At 48.0% G+C, this 11,661-nt stretch overlaps 1 pseudogene; it reads right to left on the bottom strand.

The window, feature by feature from the left end:
• Positions 1–1,258: 1,258 nt before the first annotated feature.
• On the bottom strand, positions 1,259–10,843 carry LOC116685527 (SH3 and multiple ankyrin repeat domains protein 3-like; annotated as a pseudogene).
• Between the last annotated feature and the right edge of the window lie 818 nt (positions 10,844–11,661).

Raw genomic sequence — 11,661 nt, 5'->3', positions numbered from 1 at the left:
AGGGGGGTGGGGGGGGCACGAGGACCATAACCCGTCTCGTTAGATTAGTTATTGGCTTGTCAGCTCTTTGATCGATGTCCGCCGCTGGGATCAGCTGATCAGCTCTGTGTCCAGCTGAGATTAGCATCCAGCACGATGCTGCTCACAGCTTCTCAGACGTCAACCGGTTTTGTTGGTCGTCTACCAGAGTCAAATTAATATCTTTGGTATTTGGAGAGCCATTTGGAGTTAATATCTGTCTGGATTTGTTCCTATCGCCTGCACAAAGTATACAAAGCAAAAGGGGCGAACTGTAACGCAACTACACACAAAGGACCCCCTCGAAGACGAGGTGTCACATCACAAGGGGCTATTCCTGATAACAGAATTTCCATAAATATTAAGGTCCCATGGCATGAAAATGTCACTTTATGAGGTTTTTTAACATTAATATGCGTTCCCCCCCAGCCTGCCTATGGCCCCCCAATGGCTAGAAATGGTGATAGGTGTAAACCGAGCCTTGTGCATCCCCCCCCCCCTTCTAAAGCTACAGACTCAGAAATGGCACATACTAAGGAAAGCTCATTGTAAGACTGGCTCTAGTGGCTGGAATTCAGGACCAAGGCTAAATTTTGGGAAAGGGACTTCAGATACAGTATTAGGGGACCACTAAGGTCTATATAAAGAGACTTCAGATACAGTATTAGGGGACCACTAAGGTCTATATAAAGAGACTTCAGATACAGTATTAGGGGACCACTAAGGTCTATATAAAGAGACTTCAGATACAGTATTAGGGGACTACTAAGGTCTATGTAAAAGAGACTTCAGATACAGTATTAGGGACCACTAAGGTCTATATAAAGAGACTTCAGATACAGTATTAGGGGACCAGGTCTATATAAAAGAGACTTCAGATACACTATTAGGGGACCACTAAGGTCTATATAAAGAGACTTCAGATACTGTATTAGGGGACCACTAAGGTCTATATAAAGAGACTTCAGATACAGTATTAGGGACCGCTAAGGTCTATATAAAGAGACTTCAGATACAGTATTAGGGACCACTAAGGTCTATATAAAGAGACTTCAGATACAGTATTAGGGACCACTAAGGTCTATATAAAAGAGACTTCAGATACAGTATTAGGGACCACTAAGGTCTATATAAAGAGACTTCAGATACAGTATTAGGGGACCACTAAGGTCTATATAAAAGAGACTTCAGATAGAGTATTAGGGGACCACTAAGGTCTATATAAAGAGACTTCAGATACAGTATTAGGGGACCACTAAGGTCTATATAAAAGAGACTTCAGATACAGTATTAGGGGACCACTAAGGTCTATATAAAGAGACTTCAGATACAGTATTAGGGACCACTAAGGTCTATATAAAAGCATCCAAAGAGCACCATGTCATTGGACTTTTAATGCCAGAATGAAATTTTTGTGTTGGAGATAAAAAGTTCAAATGTACTTTGCCTGTAAAACCTAGACTTAGACTTCTCTTTATTAATCCGCAAGGAGATTGAAATTTCCAGCATCAGTTTTAGCAACAATACAGTGTAGAAGACACTATAAAGACCGGGTGGAGGATTAGTGCAGTGCATGTTCATAGCCATGTTCTGTGTCCCACTACAGAGAAACCTGCATAATGCTCAGTGGTTCTCTTCCAATGTGCTGTCTTTTAAAGAAGAATAACAAATTTGGTTGAGGGCTTTTACAGCTTAAATAGGAGGCACTGGATGTTAACAAACTAAATCATGGAGGTCTACACTGAAACTAAAGGCTGGACACAGACCTTGGTGCTGTCTGTCTGAGTCGATCAAAGAGCTGATAAGCCAAGATGTCTTCAAGCTGGTACTCCACGTTGGTAAAAAGGTCTAAGGATTCATAGATGTTCTAGTCAAAGAGATGGCCTAGTGTCTGACCAGAGGTTATGAGGTCACAGGATGTCCAGAGGTCTGAGGTCAAGTGGAGCCATCCAGTAGCTGTCTGAGGGCCCTCTCGATGTTGATCCGGTGTCCCAGTCTGGTGACGCCCAGCTCCACGTAGTCCTCCTTGGTGAGGGCGGGGAGGTGCGAGCCTTCGATCTCGTGCTCCTGGAAGCGCTGGCGGTGCTCGGCCAGGCCCACGCTCTCCAGCCAGTCGCCCACGTCGTATTTATTCCACAAGTTAAGGGGGCGCTGCCTCCACGGCCGAAGGGCCAACAGGGGCCCGCTGAGGACGGGGGAGGGGCAGGGGGAGGCGTGGGGCGAGGGAGACGGGGATCGAGACCTGGTTCGTGCGCTGGCGCTCCGCATCACGAAGCGAACCTCCTTTGGTTCTGAGGGGAGGCTGAGGCTGGATGACTTCAGGATGGTGAGACCGCGACCTGAGCTCAGATCTGGCCTTTCGGGGCAAGTGGTGGGGGAGGAGGCGAGCCCCATGGACCTATCGGATGGGGAGGGGGAGGGGGAGGGGCTCCGGCGGGTTACGGGGTAGCGGCTTCCTGGTCGGACGGTGTAGCTGGAGCCGTACCCCCGCTGGGAGATGGTGTGGAGTTCCCCGAGGCTGGAGAACAACCTGCAACACATCAACAGAACCTCAATGACGTGACCTTCAGCAGATGATAGTTATGTCTTGTATTCATGTCTGTCCTGACGTGCTGGACCAGGTTTTATGTTTCTGCAGAACAGGAACCTGCTGAAAACCAGTTTTTAAACTGAGTCAGGCCCGTTTTTACATTGTAATTTAATGTTACTTTTTCAACTTTCCTGTATGATAAATACGAATGAATGAATGAATGAATGAATGATGAAGAATTAAAGTGTCTACATGGAGCTGAGCCTCGCTCTCCTGCACCCTACATCTCCACTGTGACCATTTTGTTTTAACCTTGTGTTGTCTTCCCGTCAAAATTGAAAATCAACACTTTTGATGCTTTTATCAATGTTTTGTCACTTTTTATGACGTTATCAACACTAAATCATTAACTTTAGTTTTGCAGTTATTTTTGGAATTTATGGTCAATAAACCTCATTTATAGGAAATTATACCTAATGTTTGAGTTAGAAAAGCAGAGAAATTAGGAATTATTAGACTAAAATTAAAGGAATGGATGTTGATAATCACAGACTGGAATATGTCAACTTTTACTCAACACTATTTCAACAACACACTCAATTTGTTTACAATGCTATAAAATAGAATAAGACCCAAAATAATGAAAGTAGAGATTTGTACTTGGCAAAGAGCGTTGGAATCAATCATGTTATTTTGGGGAATTAAAAAGAACATTGATATAGGACAACATGAGGACAACATGGGGACAACATGGGGACAACATGAAGACAACATGAGGACAACATGAGGGCAACATGAGGGCAACATGAGGGCAACATGAGGACAACATGAGGACAACATGAGGACAACATGGGGACAACATGAGGACAACATGAGGACAACATGGGGACAACATGAGGACAACATGAGGACAACATGGGGACAACATGAGGACAACATGAGGACAACATGAGGACAACATGAAGGCAACATGAGGGCAACATGAGGACAACATGAGGACAACATGAGGACAACATGAGGACAACATGGGGACAACATGAAGACAACATGAAGACAAAATGAGGACAACATGAAGACAACATGAGGACAACCATGAAGACAACATGAAGATAAAATGAGGACAACATGAAGACAACATGAGGACAACATGAAGACAACATGAAGATAAATGAGGACAACATGAAGACAACATGAGGACAACATGAAGACAACATGAACACAACATGAGGAGAACATGAAGACAACATGAGGACAACATGAAGAAAATGAGGACAACATGAAGACAACATGAGGACAACATGAGGACAACATGAGGACAACATGAAGACAACATGAGGACAACATGGGGACAACATGAGGACAACATGAGGACAACATGAGGACAACATGAAGACAACATGAGGGCAACATGAGGACAACATGAGGACAACATGAGGACAACATGAGGACAACATGGGGACAACATGAAGACAACATGAAGACAAAATGAGGACAACATGAAGACAACATGAGGACAACATGAAGACAACATGAAGATAAAATGAGGACAACATGAAGACAACATGAGGACAACATGAAGGCAACATGAACACAACATGAGGAGAACATGAGACAACATGAGGACAACATGAAGATAAAATGAGGAACACATGAAGACAACATGAGGACAACATGAGGACAACATGAGGACAACATGAAGACAACATGAGGACAACATGAGGACAACATGAGGGCAGCACGCTACTCCGGTGTTTCAAGACAACTTACACGTCAACCAGAGAGTAAAAACAGCCAATCGGCTTCCTGTTTCTATTCCTATTCCTTAAACTTTTGCTCACATATTTTTAGTTTTGTAAATTAAATCTCACGTTGGCGGCGTGCATACCTCGTGTAACAAATACAAAGCCTGACTGGCCTTGTCATTGTTGCTGAGCCATTAGTAGAGAATCATTCATTTTGACAGAGGTGGTAAGCAAATGGTGCGTTCCAAGGTTTCATTCAACAGCCAGACAGGAAGCTCATTGTTGTCAACATTTAGTGGTTAGTCATCGGTGGAGAAGGAGCATGCTAGTTAGCTGTTAGCGAATAAAGGAATATCATCTCTAAATGTTTACCAGAGGTAAAAACCTACGATTTACTCTCTCCATTGTCCAAACATCTGGAACAAACAACACAAACAACAGATTCTGTTACAACTTCTGCACTCAGTAGTACTGTGAGGTCAGTAGTACTGTGAGGTCAGTAGTACTGTGAGGTCAGTAGTAGTACTGCAGTATTTTCAGAATTAGCTGTATTTGCCAGGTAAATACAGCTAGGTTGCTCACAATGCAAACCACAAAATTCTACTTTCATTTACAGGAAAAGGCAGATTTACGTACCTGGCTCCTCCTACTGGAGACCTCCGGCCCGGGTCCAGGGGACTCGGCTCCTCCCCCAGAGAGTGACTGTCTTTGTTGAGCAGCTGCAGCCGATTGGCCAGATCCAGCCCGGAGCCCGCCCTGCCGCTCAGCTCCAGCGCCGACGCCGACCGGCTGGTCAGATCCACGGCCGAGCCCCCCCCCCCTGACCCCCCGGTGCCGCCGGACGCCCCCCGTCGTCCGGGCTGAAGCCCCGCCGCTCCTCGCGGTCGTCCCCGCCGCCCCACAGCTTGGACCTCCTCTGGAACAGGTAGCGCGGCTGCCGCCCGCCGCCGCTAGTGGGGGAGGAGCAGAGGGGGAGGAGGGGGAGGAGCAGGACGCGGCCGACGGGAGGAGCTCGCTGTCCGACGACTGTTCAGCAGCGGGTCCCGGAGCGCGGAGCGCCCACGCCCGATGGGCGAACGAAGGCGTGGCTTGAGGCCGATTGGGGAGGAGGTGGCGGGGGAGGAGGGAGAAGGGTGAGCGGCGGGAGGGGAGGAGGGGGAGGGTGGAGCAGGAGGGGAGGCCAAGGTGATGGAGGGAGGGAGCGAGCTGGGGGAGGACGAGCTGTCGTGGAGCCGTTCGTCCCTCCTTCTCCTCCTCATCGCCTCGTCGAACCAGAGACTCGGGACCACTCTCTCCGCCTCCCCCCTCCCCGCCTCGCCGTGGCAACAGTATAAGGGACGACGGGGGGGAAGGGCGGGAGGAGTAGTGGCGAAGGCAGCGGGCGGAGTCACCAGGCCGATTCTGCGGAGCTCCTCCCTCGTCTCCTCGTCGTGGAGGACAACAGCGCCGGGGGAGTGTGACTGTGTAAGCCCCGCCCTCCTCCTCGGAGCTGCCCACTGTGAGGCTTCTGCGCCTGTCAATCAGAGAAGGGTGACCCTCATTGGCCAGCGCCGGCAAGGGGCTGGGTCTCAAGCGTCGGGGAGTGGGGGCGGGCGGCGGGGGACGTCACTCCTCCCTCTGTCTCCGGGCGCTCCACTTGCCCGTCGGGGAATATTGGCGGGGTTGTGCGTTTGTGCCTCAGCTCGGGGCTGGTCTGGGGAGTGGTGCGCTTGGTTCGCTGCTCGGGGCTTGTCTGCGGGGTGGGGCGGTGGGCGTTTGGACCGAGGCTCGGGGCTGCCCTGCGGCGTGGGGATAGGGGTGCGCTTGTGTCGTCCCTCGGGGCTGACGGCCGGGGTGGGGATGGGCGTGTTGGAGGCGGACGCGTGTTTCAGTCGAGGCTCGGGGCTGGGCGTGCGGGCGGTGAGCGCTCGTTCTCGTGCAGCGAGAGCCAGGGCGAGTGGAGACGAGGGGTCTGAGGCGAGAAGAGAGGTTAACAGTTATTTTTTATTAGGATAGACTTGTATGCTTTTAATTGGGTCTTTGTCAGGGTCACACAGAATCTGCAGATGCAGTATTTTACGCAGAATTGTAAACAAATTACATTTTTTAATGAAACTCAGAATGGAGCGCTGTCAGTGTGAAACGCGTGATTAACGGCGTTAAGCAAACCCATTTTAACGACGTCAATTTTTTTTATCGTAAGATTGACGTTCTTTTTGGCCTAGCAAACTTTTGCACACACAATTGTTTGGGCTTGCGAGCCGGCCAAAGAGTAGTAGCGCTAAGTTTTGAGTGGACGGCGAGCGCGAGACGACAAAATGGACGCCGATTAGATTCTGGACGGAAAGTTGAGTTTTTAAAAGTCGACAAATGTTAGATTAACGAGACCAAAGCGATCTGGACCCCCCCCCGAGTTTTTTTCACCCTGTTATTGATGGACAACGTTGCATTGTGTGAGAGATTATTTGCTTCAAGTGAGAATGTACATATATATATGTATATATACATATATATGTATATATACATATAATATATGTATATATACATACCAAACCCTACAGTAGGCTGTATGCCAACATTGTTTTCAATAAAAAAACATCAGAAAAATAATGGGACAAAAAGACATCAAGAGACATTTAGAATAGATAAAAAAAATTGCCAGTAATTGCAATTAGTTGCAGGTTAATTATGAAGTTAATGTGATCAATCGTGATTAAATATTATTGACAGTTTGACAGCAGCACTATCACAATGTTAACACATCACAACTCCAAGCGGAAAAACTGATAAATTCTGCACAATATCCCTGAAAACTGTAAAAAAATATACATATATATACAGTGTATATATATGCTGATTCTGTAAGTTCTGGTTATTAATTACATCTCCAACGTGCAGCTTATTTTTGCTAATTGGTACAGTCTTGTTTTGGTTTTTTTCATCTTTTTATAGTTTAAAAGGTTTTTATAATTCTGAGATTCGGATGAACTTCATGCTCTACTTCCAGAACGTTTTATTGTGACTCTCCCGTTGTCGTGCAGAAGCCACGCCGACTCAGACTGACCTAGAGTTTCCCCGTCAGCGGGTGGAGGAAGGTGTGAGGCGTCGGCGAGGGCGACAGGACCGGCGCCGGGGGGGGCAGCTCGCCGAGGTCGTCCATCGAATGGCTCTGAGGGAGGAGGGGCACCTGGTTCTCGGACCCGGCGCCCTCCACAGACAGGAAGAGAGAGGACCTGCGACCCTGGACCCGGGGGCGCTCCGAGAGAACCTGTGCTGGTACAGCTCCGCCCGGCTGGGGCTGCCGCCGCCGTCCACCTCAACAGAGATCCTGGTCCCGAAGTCCTGGAAGAAGAAAACAACATTAGGAGTCCACGGCATCACGTCTGTGTCTCAGTCCTGAGCTGGTGACGGGACATTTTGAGAGCCCGGTTTTGTTTTTAGCAAGCACATTGAGAAGCAGGCAGCTTTTAATCTGAGCAAACAAGATTCATTACTGAACTCAATGTATTGATTTGCTTGTTTGATATGATCCACCACACATAAACCTCTTACATTTGTTTTTCTTTCTGTGTGCTTCCAAGTTTTTGCTGCACACTCACTCAACCGGACAGATTTGATATTTTACAGAGTGTTTCAATTCAGATTCAATCAGAGAACTGAGGTTGGTACTAGAGCCCCGACCGATAAAGGATTATAAGCTGATACCGATACCAATGTTTGGTTATTTAAAAATCCAATATGCCGATATTCCGGCCAATATAGATATTTTTTTTAAGAATCCCGAAATGCGTTACAAAACATGTACAGATTTATCTAACATTAGTTATTTGTTGTTCTCACTAAAAAGTATGATAATAATTAGCTTTATTGCCACAACAGAACGTCAAAATATATTAAAGTTCTAAAACAAAAAAAATACAAACTTAAGATATGAAACTTAAACAAAACACATTAACAAAAAAAGAAAATCAGATTGTTGCCAACAGGGACGTTGTAGAGCGTCCTCTGGTGGACAGACTATGCAACGCCATCACTAAGAGGGAGTTGTAGAGCGTCCTCTGGTGGACAGACTATGCAACGCCATCACTAACAGGGACGTTGTAGAGCGTCCTCTGGTGGACAGACTATGCAACGCCATCACAACAGGGACGTTGTAGGCGTCCTGGTGGACAGACTATGCAACGCCATCACTAACAGGACGTGTAGAGCGTCCTCTGGTGGACAGACTATGCAACGCCACCACTAACAGGGACGTTGTAGAGCGTCCTCTGGTGGACAGACTATGCAACGCCATCACTAACAGGGACGTTGTAGAGCGTCCTCTGTGGACAGACTATGCAACGCCATCACTAACGGGACGTTGGTAGAGCGTCCTCTGGTGGACAGACCATGGCAACGCCATCACTAACGGGACGTTGTAGAGCGTCCTCTGGTGGACAGACTATGCAACGCCATCACTAACAGGGACGTTGTAGAGCGTCCTCTGGTGGACAGACTATGCAACGCCACCACTAACAGGGACGTTTGTAGAGCGTCCTCTGGTGGACAGACTATGCAACACCATCACTAACAGCGCTCATAACATGGTTAACAGTCCGTTATTTTTTAAATATTAAATATTAAATATAAATTGATCATTATTAGGGAATTGGTCACTCTGGAAGCATTTGGAGACTGGCCTCAATCGGACGGAGCCCGTTTGAAGGTTGCAAAACGCATGGCGCCCCCACAAATTTTGTCTACTACAATTGCAAGGCAACCACATTCACCATCACAGAAGGCCCGCCTCTCAATTCATCTGATTGGACAATGGGAAAAATGCCAATCATGTAGGTCGCTTTTCTGCTGAGTTTTCCCCCTAGAGGCGGTCTAGCTGACAAACCAAAAACGGAACTCGGCAAAGTACAGACTGACTTTGACAAAACGAAATGCATTGACCACAGAATACATTGTTGTTGGGCTCACAATATCCCATCATGCATCAGGAAATTAGACATTAATATAACTCGTTAGAAATGAGAAAGACAAGTGCGAGCCGATACTGACCCTGCTCCTCCACAGGAAGTTGTTTCAGCAAAGGTGACTTCCTCCTCTGCGGCTTGGAGGGCGGAGCCTGCTGTCCACGTTGGCGTAAGGGTTTTCTATTGGCCGTCCCCGGCGGCGAGACAGCGGTGAGTGGCCGAGGGCGGGGTGGTGCCGTGGAGGGACAGCGTGGGACGTGTGCGTGGCGGTGTGAAGCGTGTGCGTGGCGGTGTGCGTGGCGGTGTGCATCGAGTGTGGTGTGCGTGGCGGCGGCGGCGTGTGCGTCGGGCTGCGGCGGCGGCGGCGTGTCCTGCAGGATGATCATCGACCGCGCCTTCCTCTGCCGCTCGGCGTGGGCGTGGCTGCGCGTCGGCGAATCGCAGAGAGCTCCTGGAGCCTGGGCTCCGCCCCCGGCTTGAGCTGGGCGGGTTAGCCCCTCCCCTCTGGCCGGGGGAGGCGGGGGGAGGAAGGACGGAGGGGGGCCGGAGTCGAGGAGGAAGAGCGAGGAGGTGGAGGAGGAGGCGAGGGAGGAGGGGGCGGAGCCATCTGAGGAGGAGGCGGGATGAAGCTGTCTGTCAGGGAGGAGCTCCGAGGAAAACCGACTCTCGTTGATCAGGGCGCTGATCCTGTCATCGTCGGTGTGTGCCTGCCGTGGTAACCATGGAGACGTTAAAATTAAAGCACCCAAATTTCAAACCATAAACAAAACACAAAAAATGTAGCCCGAACGTTGTGACTTTGAGTATACAGTATCAGGGGTGTCCAAATCACAATTTGATCCAATTTTTATTGACTTAATTTGTAGAATTTTGAAAGGAGAGGAGCTTTTCCTGTACTATACGGTATTTCTCTGCTGTGCAAAGTAAGTCGCGTGGTTATGACACAATCGTCATTTTTACAAAAATGTCTACTCCCGAGCCATAACGTGAGATACAGCTAACGGAGCCTTTTATACATTGTTCTGTTTCTTTAAAACCAAACAACGGACAAATAGAGTCTTAAACGCTTCAGATGTAAAGTTATTTGGTGTCAACGTGACGTCAAAATGAATGGGAGTCAATGGGATGCTAACGGCGGGTGATGGCTCGTTAGCCTCAGAATCTCCCATAAGGAGGGACGTTTCCGGAAGCTCGCTTAACCATTTGGTTTCTCGTCTCTCTCCGACTCAGGCGGTTGCCTGGTGTCTGGAAAAGAGCAGCTGCAGGCTACCGCTAAGCTAACGTTTCCCTGTGTCTTTAGCTGCATGCTACTAGCGGTAGGCTAAGCTACGCTTGGCTGTTGTCGATTTTTCTATTTTTCTTCGGACGTGCGCAAGTAGGCAGGGGGTAGGAAGAGGAGGATACTGGGGGAATTGTCAGTCCTGCTTTGGATTTGGATCAAAATCCTGATAACCCAATACACGCCGTGTGTGTGTGTGTGTGGTGTGTGTGTGTGTGTGTGTGTGTGTGTGTGTGTCTCACCAAAGCTCTTGGTTCTGGACATTCCTCGGGGTAAAGCCATGGTGCTTTTCTGGAGCTGAGGGGGGCACCAGACCCTGACGCTCAAACAACGACTGCAGACACAAACACACATTAGATCCCAAAAAAAAAAAGAATATTTCTGCTCATCTTAACTGAGGATTTGTAATTTAAAAAAGGAGTATTCCCCATCATACGTGTGAAGTCAAGCCAGATCTTTTTCCATATTGGCATCGGAAGACTACATACGCAGGACAATCTCTTATATACAGTGGTTCCCAAACTTTTTCAGTCAAGACCCCGACAGAGAAATTTGGGTGTCTCCCCCGGGACCCAAATTTACAAAAACACACCGTGAATCATGGTAAATCTACATTTTTAAACTGTGGACAACGACGGAACAAACCATGAATTGAAATGTATATGAAGTAGATTTATGCAAAATAAGTAAACAAAAACAGAAAAGGTCTCTATTCTCCTTCCTGTGTCTCACCCCTTTCTAACTCATATGTTCTCATCCCCTCCTCCCATCGTCCAGCACCGACACCAACATCTGTTTAAATAACGCTGACTTGAATTTAAATGAGGTGTGTGTGTCTGGTTGAAGATATCAACCAGCTGGTCTGGTCTAGGTGGTCGGTTATGAAAGTGCCCCATGCTGAGGTCACGCTGAGCTCATTCTGAGCTCATTCTAAGGTCATTCTGAGCTCATCTAAGGTCATTCTGAGGTCATTCTGAGGTCATTCTGATTTGGTCATTCTGAGGTCTTCTGGGGTCTTCTGGGTCATTCTGAGGCTCATTCTAAGGTCATTCTGAGGTCATCTAGGTCATTCTGAGGTCATTCTGAGTCATTCTGAGGTCCCTCTGAGTCATTCTGAGGTCATTCTGAGGTCATTCTGAGGTCATTCTGAGG

Source organism: Etheostoma spectabile, unplaced genomic scaffold, assembly GCF_008692095.1.
Source record: "Etheostoma spectabile isolate EspeVRDwgs_2016 unplaced genomic scaffold, UIUC_Espe_1.0 scaffold00569927, whole genome shotgun sequence".
NCBI classification, from domain to species: Eukaryota; Metazoa; Chordata; class Actinopteri; order Perciformes; family Percidae; genus Etheostoma; species Etheostoma spectabile.
The sequence above is the reverse complement of the archived record's forward strand: the minus strand, read 5'-3'. Positions and strand labels throughout refer to the sequence as shown.